The sequence below is a fragment of the Lissotriton helveticus genome, chromosome 7 (assembly GCF_964261635.1).
Source record: "Lissotriton helveticus chromosome 7, aLisHel1.1, whole genome shotgun sequence".
Lineage (NCBI taxonomy): Eukaryota > Metazoa > Chordata > Amphibia > Caudata > Salamandridae > Lissotriton > Lissotriton helveticus.
Genome location: NC_136068.1, coordinates 1,508,780,557 through 1,508,801,225, shown reverse-complemented (window position 1 = coordinate 1,508,801,225; position 20,669 = coordinate 1,508,780,557). Strand labels below are relative to the sequence as shown.

Genomic DNA, 20,669 nt, shown 5'->3' with positions numbered 1-20,669 from the left:
GTTGTACTTGTTATCAGCACCAACCATTCCCAGAGGGCTGGCTTACACTCACCCCAGATGCATCCAGCACAGACGTCACTTGACATGGGACCCTGGTAATAAAAAGCTGTTGAGCGCAAGTGCCCGTACCCAGTTCCACTATCTATCTGTGTCTGTGTGTTCATTATGTATGCAAAATGCTGCCCCTGGGCCTTACCACATTACATTGTGCTGTAGACAGCATATGCTACCATGTTACCTCTGGTAGTGGGGAACACTTTGATTATGTAACTTTCTTTCGCTCATTCTACAAGTACGAATGTAGAGATTGGATCATTAGAGTACTGCAAGGAGAATGTATAGTAAATGTATAAGTGCATGGGGATTGCCAGAGGTTTCTTTTATTGTTGCATATATATATATATATATATATATATATATATATATATATATATATATATATATATATATATATATATATATATATATATATATATATATATATATATATATATATATATATTACCTACTGGCGGTCGCCAGTAGGTATATATAGTTAGGATTTTTTCTCTATGGGTTTTTTGAAAATTCTATGTCTAATAACTTTGGCGTTTGTGGACGGAATTGGCTGAAATTTTCAGGAAAATGGCACATTTTGTTTCTGAGCAGCCCTTGAAAATTTGGGGGGGGTTCGTCAAGGGGGGGCCGAGAAAAAAGGGGGGTCCCAAAACGTGTTTTTAACATTGAGTTTTCCATAGGGCGGTTGGCCTCACTTTTAGCCCGAACGGCTGAATGGATTTGCACGAAACTTGGCAAAATTGTAGGGACTGGTAGCCCGATGTGCCTTTTGTAGGTCTCAATATATGTGCTCCAGTGGATTTTGAGAAATTAACGTTTAAAAAAAGATATATATCTGTAACAGCGGACCGGGCAGCGCTCTGGTTCGCGGACTTTTCGCGCAACGGAGCTTTGTGAAGCGAAGCTGATTGGTTCTCCGGCGTCTGTCAACATTCCAAACAGTCCGTAGCGGCCGCCATCTTGTCTCTCGGTAGGATCGAGAGACAAGAGGAGGTCAAAACAAAGGGGGAAATAACTATAAGGGGGCATAGTAGATCCTCGCTGACCCCCTAGGTTTGATGTGGAGGTTTTAAAAGGGCCCCGCGGGGCAAAAAAAAAACAAAATAATAATAATCGAACGGCTGAATGGATTTGCACGAAACTTGGCAAAATATTAGGGACTGGTAGCCCGATGTGCCTTTGCTAGGTCTCAATATATGTGCTCCAGTGGATTTTGAGAAATTAACGTTCAAAAAAAGATATATATCTGTAACAGCGCTCCGCTTCGCGTACTTTTCGCGTTACGGAGCTTTGCGAAGCTGATTGGTTCTCCGGCGTCTGTCAACATTCCAAACAGTCCGTAGCGGCCGCCATCTTGTCCCTCGGTAGGATTGAGAGACAAGAGGAGGCCAAAGCGAAGGGGGAAATGACCATAAGGGGGCATAGTAGATCCTTCCTGACCTCTTAGGTTTGATGTACCATTTTGCCAAGTTTGGTGTAATTCCGTTCAGCCATTCAGGCTGTAGACGTATGTAAATGTCCTATGGAAAATTGCATGGGGAAAACACATTCGAAAGTGTTGAAATTTAGAACCAATTAAAATGTTACTTTGGTTTTGTATTTGTGTGTGATGAAAGTTAATTGGTTATGAATATATATCAAATGAGAGGAAACCACAGCCATTTTGTGATACTACTGTCTGAGGTACATTTATGAGCAATTTTTGGTGGTGAATTTCTGGTGTTTGATTTACACAGTACTAACACTTCTGCTACTTTTAAAAAGGTGAGTTGTTAATTTGTAAGGGGAACTATGTTGTACACTTGAAGATAATTTGAAAAATGTTTTCTGTTATTTATTTGCAGTCCTTCTGTTATACTAAATACTTGATAAAGTTAGTTTTATATTATGTATTACTAAAGACGATAAATGAAAGTGATTATTTTTTTCTGCAATTTACAGCAAGCAATTTCAAAATAAAATGGCTCACAATGAAGAGACCGTGGCAATTTCTTTTGAATTGTCCAACACATTGATTGAAATTGAGAGCACCAATAATGAAATATTGTCACAAGGAGGACATGACTTGTATGATTCCATTAGATTGATTGAAATGGACAGCACCAAGAATGAAATATTGTCACAAGGAGATGACTTGAATGATTCCACTACATTGATTGAAATTGAGAGCACCAATAATGAAATATTGTCACAAGGAGGAGATGGCTTGTATGATTCCATTAGATTGATTGAAATGGACAGCACCAATAATGAAATATTGTCACAAGGAGGAGATGACTTGAATGATTCCACTACATTGATTGAAATTGAGAGCACCAATAATGAAATATTGTCACGAGGAGATGACTTGAATGATTCCACTACATTGATTGAAATTGACAGCACCAATAATGAAATATTGTCACAAGGAGGAGATGACTTGAATGATTTTTTTGATCAATCTCTTGATGGCGAATTTATCGAGTGTTTGGAGACCATAGAGTTACAAGAATCATCATTGGAGACTTTTAATGAGGACATTGCTGATGAGGACATGTTACTAGTTCTTTCAAATTTAGAAAATTCTGAAGAATAAATTTATATTTAGAAATCAAAAATTGTTTGAGACATTATTCATTTTTATTTTTAATTTATGAGGTTGTAGCGAAGTGATTGTAGTATAAAATGAGACTTATAGTATAGAGTGCAACATTTTTATGTTACATGGTAAGTTTACTCATATTTACTTCCCTTCTGCCACTATATTATCTCCAATGTGTATTTGACATGTCTTCTTCATCTCCGGCCTCCTTTCTCTCACTGTGTGTCTCCGATGCATCTTATCGCTGGTATTTTGTGTAATTACAGAAGAGAGTAAAATAAAATAGTTCGGAACGTGAAAAGGGGGCAAAGTAGAGTACTCCTCACCCCCTAGGCCTTTTTAGGCGGTCCCAAAAGGATCAGTTTCTGCTTTCCTGAGAGATTATGGTATGAGTTCCATATACCACAATAACTTGCATTACAACATGCAAGATATCTATCTCCTATTACCAACTTTTGGAGATATTCGCGCTAAGCGCGAATATCTCCAAAAAGTAACACCTGCCCTGAGCAGTTATTAGCCATGTTATCCAATGGGAGGTGGATAACATGGCTAAGAGTATTAGCTCGGTAATGCATGAATATCGCTGAGTTTTTAGCGATATTCATGCATTGCGGCCGTTTATTATCGCATTTGCGATAAACCTTGATAATAGTAAGGTTTATCTTCGATAATTTCTGACGATGCTTAGTGGTAAAAAATTGGTTGGTAAGCATCGTTAGCGATAAATATCGCTTAACTTTGGTAATATGCCCCAACGTCTGTTAACGTTCGATTCGAAGGAAATGAGGAAGTGTTGAAAAACATTGTCTGCGCCATCTTGCCTTTTTTGAAATGCCACACTTTTGTCGTGCACGGCAGCCATTTTAGATGTCTTGACCAGACCCACTCTCTGCACGCTGTCGATTCGTAGCATGGCTCCTCACCCACGCAAGCATCTTCCCTAGGCACTGGTCACCACCGCTCTCTGTCTTATGCATGGGCAATAAACCTCCCCCCATCTGCGCTGCTCTTCCCTGAGAATCACACTCTGTGCCCGCCCGACACCTCCCTTTCGCCCTATTCACTACCGCACCCTCTGACACTCCTCTTTCTCTGTGTCCGATTGTCCAGGCTATCAGCTAGCCCTGCAGATGTAGTTTATGGCCCCAGCTGTAAAGAATCACCCCTCTTCAAAGGAGTTATAGTAGATCAAGGCCCACACTCGATGAGATCCGTCACACCACACGTGTTCCTACTATCTGAAAACCATCCTGTATTGTGATTGGGGAGGGGACCGAGCCTGAAGCGGAAGATTCCAGGAATGACTCTTTGTACATCAAAGTTTTTACAATTATGTGTCACATTAAAAATATATAGCACTCCAACAAAGTAGTAGGAATATAAAACTTTAATAACATATAAATATATACAACAAAACAAAAACAGTAAAAACATTTAAACAACGAAGAGACCGTGGCAATTTCTTTTTAATTATCCAATAGATTTATTGAAATTGACAGCACCAATAATGAAATATTCTTGTCAGTAGCGGTCTGTTGTGCGAATAGTTCCAAGGCAGCAGAACGCGCTGAAATCTAGATGGCACGAAAGTGATGTCTAGTAAGTTGCCGCCCAGCAAAAAACGGCGTGGGGTGCCGCGGGGGTGAGTGAGTCCAGTAGGCACCACAGCTATTCTTACCGGCATTGCAGAATTACTGCTGGGGACAATGCCTGTGCTGTAGCAGGGTCACAGCAGAAACAAAAAGGATTCTGTTGAAGATGTTGTTGGTTTTCAATTTGAAAACAGTTCTGGTGTCAACTGCTATGCTAATGTAGTGGTTAATGTTTTGTTTTCTCTAGAAAATGTAAAAGAGGGGGAGGCAGTCCAAAGTTCCGTTAAAAGGGCAAAGGAAAGGATCGGTGGTTTGAACTATCAGTCAAAAAGGGGAGGGGTTGCAATAATTTTTCCTACCGGGTCACACTGTGCTTTCACCGGAAGTGAGGTCTGCAGGATTCTAGTAATTCAAAGTGAGGCTGGCGCCAGCATGGGAGCGCCGACGTCCCGCGGATACAGTTTCGTCACTCCACGGGCGATCATGGCAGTCATTCCCCATCGGGGGTCGGAGACTCCCGCGGCTCCTCTAGAATCTTCAAGGTCGTGGAGGACTACGGTGGTGGAGTCAACCAGTGACCGGGCCATTTCTTTATGTTGGGCCCGCTCTTGCCAGGTCGACCGCCATTTTGAGAGTTCGGCAGCTACCGGCGATCGCGGGGTCACATGAGCGGACGGGCTCCACCCTGCCGGGCGAGACGTTGCAGCATGGCCACAGTGGAAGAACCCTTTTCCGGGCGCCTGGAGCGCTGAGGGTGCAGCTGGGAAGCCTCCACCTGGGGAGGCGGGAGAGGCCTGTTCGCACCGTCTCTCCCTCCCAGTGCACCCCACGGCGTCTCGCTTGAGATTTGTTATGGCCGGACCAGGCGATGAGGACGAGGGGGGGGTCGGAGGCATGTGCAAGACATCCCCCCCAGTGTTGTCGCAGCCATTATAAAAGAAAGAAGTGTCCCGTCCGTCTTCGGGCCGGGCTTCCGGTGGATGTCGGCCAGACGCCCCTGGCTCTGGCCCCATGAACGGGTTTCTTGGTTTATCGGCTGCAGCCGGATCCCGTCGGCCTCGGCCCCCCGACCGTTGGTGGTCGGACCGGAAGAGCATGTGGCGGGACTACCTGCAACTCTCAAGGGCCACCGCGGCCGGACTGGGAGAGAGAGGGGAGGGTCGAGGAGACATTCCACCCCCCTGCAACTGTTCAGCGTTGTAAAGGCAATCCCCTGGCCGGGTCCCGCTGGCCTCGGCCTCTCCTTCGGCTACACCCTACGTTAGGATCTCCTGGCCGAGGCGTGGCAGCAGGACCTGCCTTATATGGGCTGCTCCCGGCTGGGCGTAGCCGGAACCCTGCCCCACCTTGGAAGTTTCCAGAGTGGGGGTGGATGTTCTACTGACTTGCATTTTCCCTAGTCTATCGATTTTTTTGGCGTGGCAGGCGGTGGGACAGCGAGGGGTGATTTGGTTTCTCTTACTGTTTTTCTGGTCTCTCACCACTGGCATATTTTAACGTTTTCTTGTTTCTAGGACATTAATAGGTTTTATCATTACGTTATGTTATCGTTTCTTTGTTCGTTGTTTAATAAAAGTTCATGTTCATCAGTGGCCTACTGATTTTCGTTTTCCTATTTTTTTCTTTCCAGGTTGTTTCATGGTAAAGTTTCTGTTAACAGGATACAGTGATCACTTCGTTATTATTGCATATGTCCTTTTCACTAGGGGTGCTCTCTGGTCGGGCCAGATGACGTATCTCTAGTAAATGGTCCGGGTGAAAAAGGTGCATCAATCAGTGGGGAGTAGATAGGCATGACAGATTACAACGGGGGAGAACGGTCCGCATTACGTACCCTTTCACTACTTGCAAAGATTTTCCTACGTTTATTTGCAAACAGGGAATACCTCCAAAAAGAACTAATTCCCAAACAGTCAATGTTCGGACAATCAATCAATCAATGAGGAATGAAATAGGTACGACGTGTTAAAGGCTTGCGTTACCTACCCTTCACTATCTGCAAAGGGAGATAGAATATTCCTATTCTTCCTCGTTTGCAGGTAGAGAAGATCCTTAAGAGAATTAACTTCGAACAATTCAATGCTCGATTGAAACAATCAACAAGGGGTACTGTGAACACAAATGAACGCCGCTTATATACATACGCATTGCTATTTTCAACAGGTTGTTCCTAATGTTTCTATTTTAGCGAGGTCAAAAGAGATCCCATTAGTGGCCTACTGATTTTGCTCGATTCCTTTTGTTTTTTTACACGATTTTTCGCTATCTGCAAAGACTAAACAGAGTATTGCGACTCTGTGCTTGTTTGTAAATAGAGAATGAACCAAAGAGAACAATCAATCAAATGGAGAGAGAAGCAGGCACGACGGATTACAAAGGGGGCAAAGGGCTGCGTTAACTACCCTTCACTATCTGCAAAGAGAGAGTACTCCTAATAGAAATGAGGGGTGGGGGGCAGCAATCAAAGCAGATCAGTGTGCATAAACACGAAAAAAAAAATTCTTACCACGTACTTGACATTCGACAGCTTATGATATTTGCTATTAAAAAACCATTGAAATTCACTGAAAAAACCATAGGTTATAGACCATATATAGTTAGGAATTAGCATTTACAAAACCTTGAAAATTCACTGAAAAAACCATAGGTTATAGACCATATATAGTTAGGAATTAGCATTTACAAAACCTTGAAAATTCACTGAAAAAACCATAGGTTATAGACCATATATAGTTAGGAATTAGCATTTAAAAAACCTTATTTTACTCACACAAAACCATTGAAATTCCATATATAGTTAGTTGCACTAACTATATATCGCGCACCCGCAATCCACTGCTGATGATGTCACATATTACATCATTCATGACATGGTCAGTGACATCACTGATGACATCACTGATGACATCTCAAATGACATCACTGATGACATCACTGATGACATCTCATTTGACATCAATGACCACATCACTGATGATATCATTCATGTGACAATACAATGCATCTCCTCACACTTTAATATAACCTCTGTTACACCCAGTGTTAAATACAGAGTATAATTTTTTAAACCATTGACACACCAATACTAGTTACTACATACGCACTCAGTGATTCCTATGTTTACACACACATTCACTCATTTACCCATACAATCATTCATACATACAATCACTCATCTTTACAACACTATCATATGCACTCATACACCTATACAGACTCTCACACTCTGTCACTCATCCATGGAGTTACTCACACACCTAGTCAGTCCTGTAAAGAATCAATCACACTTCCATTTTCTAATCTATACAGTTAAACATAGAGCACCTTACATTTTGAAACATATACTAACACATAATTACTCTCTTATACAATCATTGATACAAGTACACATTGATCTGCACAGAGTCACACACCTCCCAGCCAGCCACACACACACTCAGTCTCCCATACAAATACTTGGGCAATCAATCAATAACCCATATAGTTACTCATATAGCTACTGATCAACACATGCAGCAGTTTACAGAACAACAGACATAATGATGCACAAATTAAGACAGTTTAGTCACTAACCCATGCACTCAGTGAGACACATTTAATCACTCACTCATACAGTCAGTCACGCACCTACTAAATCCTTCATCCAGACACTTCTACATCTACTCATTCTTCAATATGTAAAACATATTTAAACTTTACAGAAACACACAGTCACTGGATGATGTCATCAGTGATGTCATCAGTGATGTCATTTGAGATGTCATCAGTGATGTCATCAGTGATGTCACTGACCATGTCATGAATGATGTAATATGTGACATCATCAGCAGTGGATTGCGGGTGCGCGATATATAGTTAGTGCAACTAACTATATATGGAATTTCAATGGTTTTGTGTGAGTAAAATAAGGTTTTTTAAATGCTAATTCCTAACTATATATGGTCTATAACCTATGGTTTTTTCAGTGAATTTTCAAGGTTTTGTAAATGCTAATTCCTAACTATATATGGTCTATAACCTATGGTTTTTTCAGTGAATATATATATATATATATATATAGCGCAAACTCGACCCGAAGGTATTGGAGCGCTTTACATGAGCACTGTATTTACATTACACATTTAGGCACACGCAGATTACGTGATTTGCCCACAATCACAGGATGGGGATGCTACCCCGAGGCTCGAACCCTGGTTTACAGCACCAAGGTCGGCAGTCTAGCCGACGGACCACGTAAGTACATATGTTGGTGCAGCCTAACTCCGAACACGAGATTCGCTCTATTTGACTGCCCTCTGAACTTTCCATGGCACTGTATTGCTACAGCTGCAACACTCCAGTGAATGTGCAATAAACATTCATATCCACAGAAATGAGTAATGTCCACCATCTTTCATGTGTGGAACTATGGATGACTGTAGGGTCAGTGATTCCTTGTACCTTCCATGTTGGCCATGTTGTGGATATTGAGGGTACACTATGTCCCTGCACGTGGTTGGAGACACACCTGTGACACAAAGGTGAGCTGCGAATATTTTCTCCAGTGTCACTCGCTCACTCTTTCTCGCTCGCTCGCTCTCTCTCTCTCTCTTCCTCTCTTCTTTGATGGGCGCATGATGCACAGTCTTGGCTAACTTTTTCAGGCTCTGATTCACAAATTGATTCCCCCCCAACACCATCAGATCTGAACACGTGTAGAACCTGCGATTATGCATGGCCATCCTGGCAATCAACACCCACTTTGAATTGGGAGCTCCGTTGACCGCGTGTACTGGCTGAGGAGGTTGCTTCGGCACATGCTGGACTCTATTCGATACACGCCGGTGGCAGAAGGTGAGCAGAGAGACTTGTTTGCGCAGCAGCGGGCAATCACCTCCGGCCAGTGGAAGTGGATGGGGTACAGCTCTCTGGATGCGCAGCAGCAGGCAGTCATCTCCGGATAGTGAGGGTGCATGAGGTGCAGCAGCCTTGGTGCGCAGCGACTGTTATACACCTCTGGGCAGTGCAAGTGTATGGGCTACAGAAGACTGGGGACCATAATAACAAGAACGGTGATAACATTATCACAGCTTTAGCGGCAGGAAACTGATGGTAAAGCGGCGATAAGTGGCTTGATAATATGCCCTTGAGAATTCCAATAGAAGCCCAGGTTTTGATGTGAAGGACATCAAACTTGGGCTTCTATCGGAATTCACAAGGGCATATTATCAAGCTCCTTATCGCTGCTTTTGCGGCAGTTTCCTGCCGCTAAAGTGGCAATAATGTTATCGCTGTTCTAGATAATATGGCCCAGGGTGTGCAGCGGAAGTGGATGGGATGCAGCAGCCTGGGTGCGCAGAGCTGAAACAGAGAATTACGCATGAGCAGTTGTGTATAGTCTGAAATTACTAATTGTATACTATCTTTCAGATAACTAAACTTGAGGGTGCAAAATGTCCTGGCATGTGATTGGACACACATCGGTGCCAGAAAGGTGAGTTGCGAAGATTTTCTTCAGTATCAACACTCCCTCCTCATCTCTTCCTTTCTCTCTCACACTCTCTTTCTCTGTCTCTTCCTCTATCTCTCATTCTTTCTTTCCCTGACTTCCTCTCTCTCTCTCTTCCTCTCTCTCACACTGTTTGTGTCTCTTTTCCTCTCTCTCATACTGTTTCTTTCTCTCTTCCTTGTTTCTCACTCTTTCTTTCTTTCTCTTGCTCTTTCCCTCTCTTCCTCTCTCTCACTCTTTCTCTCTCTCTTCCTCTCTCTCACTCTTTCTCCCTCTCTCCCCCTCTCTCACAGTTTCACTCTTACTCTCTTCCTCCCTCTCACTCTTTCTCGCTCTCTCTTCCTCTCTCTCTCTTTCTCTCTTTCTCACTCTTTCTTTCTCTCTCTCACACTGTTTCTCTCTTTCTCTCTTCCTTAGATCTCTCACATTCTCTCTCTCACTCTTTCTCTGTCTTTCTCTCTGTCTTCCTCTTTCTTTCAGTCTTCCTCTCTCTCTTTCACTTTCGCTCTCTCTCTTCCTCTCTCTCTCTCTCTTTTTCCCTCTTCTTCTCTCTCACACTGTTTCTCTCTTTCTTTTTTCCTTGTATCTCACTCTTCCTCTCTTTCTCTCTCCTTTGCTAAACACATGCACCATCTTATTTTTCTTTTTGTCTTGCAGGCTGTGCTTCACAAATTATCGAGGGATGACACGCCAGTTTTATTTGTTGTTGTTTTGTTTTATTAAAGTATTTTACACACATAGTTTTATTTGTTGTTGTTTTGTTTTAATAAAATGTTTTATATGTAAATCCATACATGACTAAGATTCTTATTTGTCCAACCACACAAGCATCTTTTTTCATTAAAACTGCAACACCAGCCGATTTGTTAGGCTCCACATTTAAAAACATTCCTGTCACATTTGTTTATGGGGCGTGAGCGGGGTTGGCGGACAAGGAGCTGCTGCTGGGGGATTTCGGAGTAGTGTTGGGTGTCCTACCTGCATCATGGTTTCCTCCATTGCATTTGTTCTCAGAGACCTGCAAAACGGCGGGCTGGCTCGTAAAAGTCCGGGCCCGAGAAGTCGCACCGGAAGAGCTGCGAATCCACCAGTGGTTCGCAGACGGAGACTTGCGGGAACAAGAAGGTTGTTGAGGGTATGCTGGTGATGTAGGAAGAGGGTGCGTTACCTGCTGATGTGGGAAGAGGCAGCATGAAAAGGGGTATTTCTCACAGACAGAGGTCCAGTATGTTTCCAGAGCTGCCTCGGACAGATTCGAGCTGACGGACTGAATCACAAAATGGCTTTTCAATACTAATATAGTGTGACTTATCAACAGTTCGCACCCAGGCTCGCAGGGGGACAGCTGCGGCCCCTGGGCTTGACTCGCAGAGGGAGAGCTACAGGCCATCCACTCCCAAAGGAACAGCAGCGTACTAACTCACAGAAGAAGAGGCACAGCAACATACTAGGTAGAGAGCTGCAAGCCGAGGGACTAGTTTCTAAAGGCATAGCTGCAGAGTGGTCATGTTGGGCAGAGGGAGCGTGAAGGGTGTATCTCACAGACAGACACCTGTGATATATATTAATAGTATTGGCTTCACAGATAAAACTGCAGCCCCGAAAAGTCGCACCGGAAGAGCAGCGAGTCCACCAGTGGTTCACACAAAGAGACTTGCGGGCCCAATAAGGTTGTTGTGGGTCTGCTGGTGATGTAGGAAGAGGGTGCGTTACCTGCTGATGTGGGGAGAGGCTGCGTGAAAGGGGTATTTCGCACAGACAGAGGTCCGGTTTGTTTTTAGAGTTGCCTCGGAAAGAGGCTAGCTGACGGACTCAATCACAAAATGGCTTTTCAATGCTCATATAGTGTGACTTATCAACAGTGCGCACCCAGTCTCGCAGAGGAACAGCTGTGGCCCCACAGCAGCGTACTAGCTCGCAAAGGAAGAGAGGTGGGAGCCAACGGACAGGCTTCTAAAACCATAGCAGCGACCTGGTGATATGAGGAGAGGCAGCGTGAAAGGCATATCTCACAAAGACACAGATGCCAGGTAAAACTGCGGACCGGATGACTTCTACATGGAGAGATGCAAGTTGATGGAGTAAATCACAAAATGGCTGCCAAAACTTCCTGGTTTCAACAGTTCACAGGCAATGAGCCGCAAGCTCCTGCTCGTAACCCCTCAGCCAATCACATTTCTGAATTCTCAAATATCGATATCGTAAAATGTGATATTTCTGAAAAACTACTGAACAGATTTACACCATTTAAACAAAAGCATGCTTTCTGGACCATCACCTTTCCCCCTTCCAAATTTGGCATAAATCCGTTTAGCAGTTTCACCTGTAGTCTTCTGTAACATTTCGTATCGAAATTGAATGGAGAAAACATGTTTTGGAACTCCCTTTTTTCTCAGCCCCTCGTACACGAATCACCCCCAAACTTTCATATAGGAGCTAATCAAAAAAAGAGAAACTTTTGGGATAACTTCGTAAAGATTCATCAAACGACCCCAAAGTTATAAGCACCTAGCATGAGTGAAGCCCCGGGGCTGCGTGGAACCGAGCGGGTCCCCGCAACCCCTGCGACCCCCAGCTATTAATTTTTTTAATATGCCCCCGAAAACTAGCCCAGCCAAGGGCCTCATTAAAATAAAATGTGCAACCCCAACGCAAATTGCGCCTTTTTTGTTTTTTATACATACTTTTTGGGGCCCTGGGGGTCCTTCTAGGACCCCCTGAGCAGGCCTAGGAGGTCAGGGTCTTTTTACCCTGCCCCCTTCTCTTGTTTTATATGTTTGTTTCTCTGTTTTTAGGTGACTCACTTCTATCGAGCCACAATATGGCTGCCAACACTTACAGGTTTAGTATACTATCAACTAATCACAGTGAAGCTCACACATGGGACTTAGGCTCCGCCCAGATTGCTAATCTTTTATTTTTCTAATTTCTCAGCAACTACTGAATGCATTTACACCATTTGAAAAAAAGGTCGCTTTCTGATCCAAGCACTACCTTTCTGCCAAATTTAGAGTAATTCCGTTCAGTAGTTTCGGCTCTAGCCTTGTACAAAGTTTCCTATGGGAAATTGATTTTTTGACTCCTATTTTTTGAATTTCTCAAAGACTACTGAACGGATTTGCACCATTTAAAAAAAATGTCGCTTTCTGAACCAAGCTCTATCTTTTTGCCAAATTTGGGATAATTCTGTTCAGCAGTTCAGGCTGTAGCTTGTCGCAAAATATCCTGTGGATATTAACATAGAGAAAATGCATTTTGGGGCCCCCCTTATTTCTCAGCCCCTGCTTGCTAAATCACCCCCAAACTTTCAGGACAGGAGTTGACCTGGATAGACTTTTATTTTTGAGAATTTCAGGAAGATTCAAAAAACGACGTCAACGTTATTAGCAAATCAAAAAATGCTTTTCCTATGGAAACTAGGTTCTAACTATAAGTACCTACTGGCGACCGTGAGTAGATTATATATATATATATACATATATATATATATATATATATATATCCAACAAACTTGCGCCCAACAAGGAGAGGCCCAAAACGGATTTCAAATTCGCCACACTTTATTGATGGAGGTTACAGCGTGCAGGCAGGAAAGGAAACTTCACCATAAGGCCACTGTGTGACCACGCCCAGTGGGGCGGGATTTGGGACATTATCAGAAGCCTGAAACTGCCGTATTTCATTTGCAAGAAGGCCGTAGCCCATGAGGAAGTGCTGACATGCACGAAACGCGTCGGGCTGAACTTTTTATAAGAAGTGAAGCTTCCTTTCCTTCCTGCACGCTGTAACCTCCATCAATAAAGTGTGGCGAATTTGAAATCCGTTTTGGGCCTCTCCTTGTTGGGCGCAAGTTTGTTGGATATATATATATATATATATATATATATATACTGGCGGTCGCCAGTAGGTATATATAGTTAGGATTTTTTCTCTATGGGATTTTTGAAAATTCTATGTCTAATAACTTTGGCGTTTGTGGACGGAATTGGCTGAAATTTCCAGGAAAATGGAACATTTTGTTTCTGAGCAGCCCCTGGAAATTTGGGGGGGGTTCGTCAAGGGGGGGCCGAGAAAAAAGGGGGGTCCCAAAACGCGTTTTTCCAATGTTAATTTCCATAGGGCGGTTGGCCTCACTTTTAGCCCGAACGGCTGAATGGATTTGCACGAAACTTGGCAAAATTGTAGGGACTGGTAGCCCGATGTGCCTTTGCTAGGTCTCAATATATGTGCTCCAGTGGATTTTGAGAAATTAAACGTTCAAAAAAAGATATATATCTGTAACAGCGGACCGGGCAGTGCTCCGGTTCGCGTACTTTTCGCGTTACGGAGCTTTGTGAAGTGAAGCTGATTGGTTCTCCGGCGTCTGTAAACATTCCAAACAGTCCGTAGCGGCCGCCATCTTGTCTCTCGGTAGGATCGAGAGACAAGAGGAGGCCAAAGCGAAGGGGCAAATGACCATAAGGGGGCATAGTAGATCCTCCCTGACCCCCTAGGTTTGATGTGGAGGTTTTAAAAGGGCCCCGCGGGGCAAAAAAATAAATAAATAAATAATAATCGAACGGCTGAATGGATTTGCACGAAACTTGGCAAAATTGTAGGTACTGGTAGCCCGATGTGCCTTTGCTATGTCTCAATATATGTGCTCCAGTGGATTTTGAGAAATTAACGTTCAAAAAAAGATATATATCTGTGGCAGCGGACCGGGCAGCGCTCCGCTTCGCGTACTTTTCGCGTTACGGAGCTTTGTGAAGCGAAGCTGATTGGTTCTCCGGCGTCTGTAAACATTCCAAACAGTCCGTAGCGGCCGCCATCTTGTCTCTCGGTAGGATCGAGAGACAAGAGGAGGCCAAAGCGAAGGGGCAAATGACCATAAGGGGGCATAGTAGATCCTCCCTGACCCCCTAGGTTTGATGTACCATTTTGCCAAGTTTGGTGTAAATCCGTTCAGCCAATCAGGCTGTAGACATATCTAAATGTCCTATGGAAAATTGCATGGGGAAAACACATTTGAAAGTGTTGAAATTTAGAACCAATTAAAATGTTACTTTGGTTTTGCATTTGTGTGTGATGAAAGTTAATTGGTTATGTATATATCTAAAATGAGAGGAAACCACAGCCATTTTGTGATACTACTGTCTGAGGTACATTTGTGAGGAATTTTTGGTGCTCAATTTCTGGTGTTTGATTTACACAGTATTAACGCTTCTTCTACTTTCAAAAAGGTGAGTTGTTAATTTGTAAGGGGAACTATGTTGTACACTTTAAGATAATTTGAAAAATGTTTTCTGTTATTTATTTACAGTCCTTCTGTTATACTAAATACTTGATAAAGTTAGTTTTATATTATGTATTACTAAAAACGATAAATGAAAGTGATTATTTTTTTCTGCAATTTACAGCAAGAAATTTCAAAATAAAATGGATCTCAATGAAGAGACCGTGGCAATTTCTTTTGAATTATCCACTACATTTATTGAAATTGACAGCACCAATAATGAAATATTCTCACAAGGAGGGGATGACTTGAATGATTTTTTTGATCAATCTCTTGACGGCGAATTTATCGAATGTTTGGAGACCATAGAGTTACAAGAATCATCATTGCAGACTTTTCATGAGGAGATTCCTGATGAGATGATTGAAGAGGAAATTCCTGATGAGGACATATTACTAGTTCTTTCAAATTATGAAAATTCAGAAGAATAAATTTATATTTAGAAATCAAAAATTGTTTGAGACATTATTCATTTTTATTTTTAATTTATGAGGTTGTAGCGAAGTGATTGTAGTATAAAATGAGACTTATAGTATAGAGTGCAACATTTTTATGTTACATAGTAAGTTTATTCATATTTACTTCCCTTCTCCCACTATATTATCTCCAATGTGTATTTGACATCTCTTCTTCATCTCCGGACTCCTTTCTCTCACTGTCTGTCTCTGATGCATCCTATCGCTGCCATTTTGTGTAATTACAGAAGAGAGTAAAATAAAATAGTTCAGAACGTGAAAAGGGGGCAAAGTAGAGTACCCCTCACCCCCTAGGCCTTCTCAGGCGGTCCCAAAAGGATCAGTTCCTGCTTTCCTGAGAGATTATGGTATGAGTTCCATATACCACAATAACTTGCATTACAACATGCAAGATATCTATCTCCTATTACCAACTTTTGGAGATATTCGCGCTAAGCGCGAATATCTCCAAAAACTAACACCTGCCCTGAGCAGTTCTTAGCCATGTTATCCAATGGGAGGTGGATAACATGGCTAAGAGCATTAGCTCGGTAATGCACGAATATCGCTGACTTTTCAGCGATATTCATGCATTGCGGCCGTTTTTTATCGCATTTGCGATAAACCTTGATAATAGCAAGGTTTATCTGCGATAATTTCTGACGATGCTTAGCGGTAACAAATTTGTTGCTAAGCATCGTTAGCGATAAATATCGCTTAACTTTGGTAATATGCCCCAACGTCTGTTAACGTTCGATTCGAAGGAAATCAGGAAGTGTTGAAAAAGATTGTCTGCGCCATCTTGCCTTTTTTCAAATGCCACACTTTTGTCGTGCACGGCAGCCATTTTAGATGCCTTGACCAGACCCATTCTCTGCACGCTGTCGATCCGTAGCATGGCTCCCCACCCTCGCAAGCATCTCCCCCAGGCACTGGTCACCCCCGCTCTCTGTCTTATGCATGGGCAATAAACCTCCCCCATCTGCGCTGCTCTTCCCTGAGAATCACACTCTGTGCCCGCCCGACACCTCCCTTTCGCCCTATTCACTACCGCACCCTCTGACACTCCTCTTCCTCTGTGTCCGATTGTCCAGGCCGGTCCCAGGCTATCAGCTAGCCCTGCAGATGTAGTTTATGGCCCCAGCTGTAAAGAATCACCACTCTTCAAAGGAGTTACAGTAGATCAAGGCCCACACCCGATAAGATCCGTCACACCACACGCGTTCCTACTATCTGAAAACCATCCTGTATTGTGATTGGGGAGGGGACCGAGCCTGAAGCGGAAGATTCCAGGGATGACTCTTTGTACATCAAAGTTTTTACAATTATGTGTCACATTAAAAATATATAGCACGCCAACAAAGTAGTAGGAATATAAAACTTTAATAACTTATAAATATATACAACAAAACAAAAACAGTAAAAACATTTAAACATTTTTAGGGAAATAGAAGGAACAATGGTCAGTAGCGGTCGGTTGTGCGAATAGTCCCAAGGCAGCACAACGTAAAGATTTCTGGACGGCACCCAGGTGATGTTGCCTGGGTGCCGCACTGATTTGGGTATCCGGCGTGGGGCGTCCCGGGGGGTGGGTCGTCAGTAGCGGTCTGTTGTGCGAATAGTTCCAAGGCAGCAGAACGCGCTGAAATGTGGATGGCACCAAGGTGATGTCCAGTAAGTTGCCGCCCTCCGAATAACGGCTTGGGGCGCCCCGGTGGGGGGGGGGGAGGCAGTCCAAAGTTCCGTTAAAAGGGCAAAGGAAAGGATCGGTGGTTTGAACCATCAGTCAAAAAGGGGAGGGGGTGCAACAATTTTTCCTACCGGGTCACACTGTGCTTTCACCGGAACTGATCCGAACTGTGGTCTGCAGGATTCTAGTCATTCAAACTGAGGCTGGCGCCAGCATGGGAGCGCCGACATCCCGCGGCTACAGTTTCGTCACTCCACGGGCGATCATGGCAGTCATTCCCCATCGGGGGTGTCTGCGGGGATCGGGGACTCCCGCGGCTCCTCTAGAATCTTCAAGGTCGTGGAGGACTACGGTGGTGGAGTCAACCAGTGACCGGGCCATTTCTTTATGCTGAGCCCGCTCTTGCCAGGTCGACCGCCATTTTGAGAGTTCGGTAGCTACCGGCGATCGCGGGGTCAAATGAGCGGACGGGCTCCACCCTGCCGGGCGAGACGTTGCAGCATCGCCACAGTGGAAGAACCCTTTTCCGGGCGCCTGGAGCGATGAGGGTGCAGCTGGGAAGCTTCCACCTGGGGAGGCGGGAGAGGCGGGAGAGGCCTGTTCGCACCGTCTCTCCCACCCAGTGCACCCCACGGCGTCTCGCTTGAAATTTGTTATGGCCGGACCAGGCGATGAGGACGAGGGGGGGGGAGGTCGGAGGCATGTGCAAGACATCCCCCCAAGTGTTGTCGCAGCCATTATAAAAGAAAGAAGAAATGTCCCGTCTGTCTTTGGGCCGGACCTCCGGTGGATGGCGGCCGGACGCCCTTTGCTCTGGCCCCATGAACGGGTTCCTTGGCTCATCCGGTGGGGCAGGCCTTGGTGTGTGGTGCCTCTCCTGGGCCTTTCGTGCAGTGGCCTCTCCACTCCCAGGCCCTCCATGGATGCTGGCCCAGACTGGGAGAGAGAGGGTCTAACCTGCAATTCTCCAGGGTTACCGCCACCGCGGCCGGATCCCGTCGGCCTCGGCCTCTGGTTGATGGTGGCCGGACTGGGAGAGAGAGGGGTGGGTCGAGGACACAGACATTCCCCCCCTTGCAACTCTCCAGGGTTGTCGTAGCAATCCCCCTGGCCGGGTCCCATTGGCCTCGGCCTTTCCTCCGGCTACACCCTACGTGATGATCTTCTGCCGACGGTTGGCAGCAGGACCCGCCTTATATGTGTTGCTTCCGGCTGGGCGTAGCCGCAAACCTGTTGCACTTTGGAAGTTTCCAGACTGGGGCGGATGTCTGCTGACTTGTATCTTTCCCAGTTTGCCGTTATTTGGCCGTGGCAGGCGGTGGGCCAGACACGTTTTGGGGCAGTGAGGGGCGATGAAGCCTCGTTGCCTTGTGGCCGTTGCAATGTCACACTTGGTTTCTCTTACTGATTTCAGGTTTCTTATTACGGGCTTACTTCTAACGTTTCTTGTTTCTAGGACAATAATAGGTTTTATCATTACGTATTATTATCGTTTCTTTGTTTGTTATTTAATAAAAAGTTCATCAGTGGCCTACTGATTTTCGTTTTCCTATTCCTTTCTTTCCAGGTTGTTTCATGCTAAAGTTTCTGTTAACAGGATACAGTGATCACTTCGTTATTATTGCATATGTCCTTTTCACTAGGGGTGCTCTCTGGTCGGGCCAGATGACCTATCTCTAGTAAATGGTCCGGGTGAAACAGGTGCATCAATCAGTGGGGAGTAGATAGGCATGACAGATTACAACGGGGGAGAAAGGTCCGCATTACCTACCCTTTCACTACTTGCAAAGATTTTCCTACGTTTATTTGCAAACAGGGAATACCTCCAAAAAGAACCAATTCCCAAACAGTCAATGTTCGGGCAAACAATCAATCAATGAGGAACGAAATAGGCACGACGTGTTAAAGGTTTGCGTTACCTACCCTTCACTATCTGCAAAGGGAGAGAGAATATTCCTATTCTTCCCCGTTTGCAGGCAGAGAAGATCCTTAAGAGAACCAACTTCGAACAATTCAATGCTCGATTCAAACAATCAACAAGGGGTACTGTGAACACAAATGAACGCCGCTTATGTACATACACATTGCTATTTTCAACAGGTTGTTCCTAATGTTTCTATTTTAGCGAGGTCAAAAAGAGATCCCATTAGTGGCCTACTGATTTTGCTCGATTCCTTTTGTTTTTTTACACGATTTTTCGCTATCTGCAAAGACTAAACAGAGTATTGCGACTCTGTGCTTGTTTGTAAATAGAGAATGAACCAAAGAGAACCAATTCTAAAACAGTAAATGCTTGGATAACAATCAATCAAATGGAGAGAGAAGCAGGCACGACGTATTACAACGGGGGCAAAGGCCTGCGTTAACTACCCTTCACTATCTGCAAAGAGAGAGTACTCCTAATAGAAATGAGGGGGGGGGGGCAGCATTGAAAGCAGATCAGTGTGTATAAACACGAAAATGTTTTTTCTTACCACATTCTTGACAATCGACAGCTTATGATATTTGCTATTAAAAAACCATTGAAATTCACTGAAAAAACCATAGGTTATAGACCATATATAGTTAGGAATTAGCATTTACAAAACCTTGAAAATTCACTGAAAAAACCATAGGTTATAGACCATATATAGTTAGGAATTAGCATTTACAAAACCTTGAAAATTCACTGAAAAAACCATAGGTTATAGACCATATATAGTTAGGAATTAGCATTTAAAAAACCTTATTTTACTCACACAAAACCATTGAAATTCCATATATAGTTAGTTGTACTAACTATATATCGCGCAGCTGCAATCCACTGCTGATCATGTCACATATTACATCATTCATGACATGGTCAGTGACATCACTGATGACATCACTGATGACATCTCAAATGACATCACTGATGACATCACTGATGACATCTCAAATGACATCACTGATGACATCACATATGACATCTCAAATGACATCACTGATGACATCACTGATGACATCTCATTTGACATTACTGATCACATCACTGATGACATCATTCATGTGATAATACGATGAACCTCTTCAGACTCTAATATAACCTTAGATACACTCAGTGTAAACACAGACTCACAGATTGTCATTCATCCATGAAGTTACACACACACACCTAGTCAGTCATGCAAACAATCAATCACACCTCCATTTTCCCAACTATACAGTTATACACACCTTACTTATTCAAACATATACTAAAACATATTTACTCTCTTATACAATGCTGGATACAAGTTCACAATGATGCATACAGCCACTCACACATTCACTGGCTCTTATGCACAGTTATTTATATATGTCAAGTATCACATGTACTGTGTTTTACATATGTACTTACTTTGACATGTAGCACTGAGATATCCATTCACTCACCAATACACTGATGCACACAGTCAACCGCCCATACAGCTGTTTCCACATGCACTTTTGAACCCATACATCTAGTGAATCAACTGCTCACACATCTATGCACAGAGTCATACACCTCCCAGCATACACTCCCACCCA

At 43.7% G+C, this 20,669-nt stretch overlaps 1 protein-coding gene across 1 annotated transcript in view; it reads right to left on the bottom strand.

Moving 5' to 3' along the window:
- The window catches only part of LOC144767508 (sulfotransferase 2B1-like), a 465,586-nt gene that overhangs the window by 409,546 nt on the left and 35,371 nt on the right, over nucleotides 1–20,669 (bottom strand). The window lies entirely within an intron of this gene.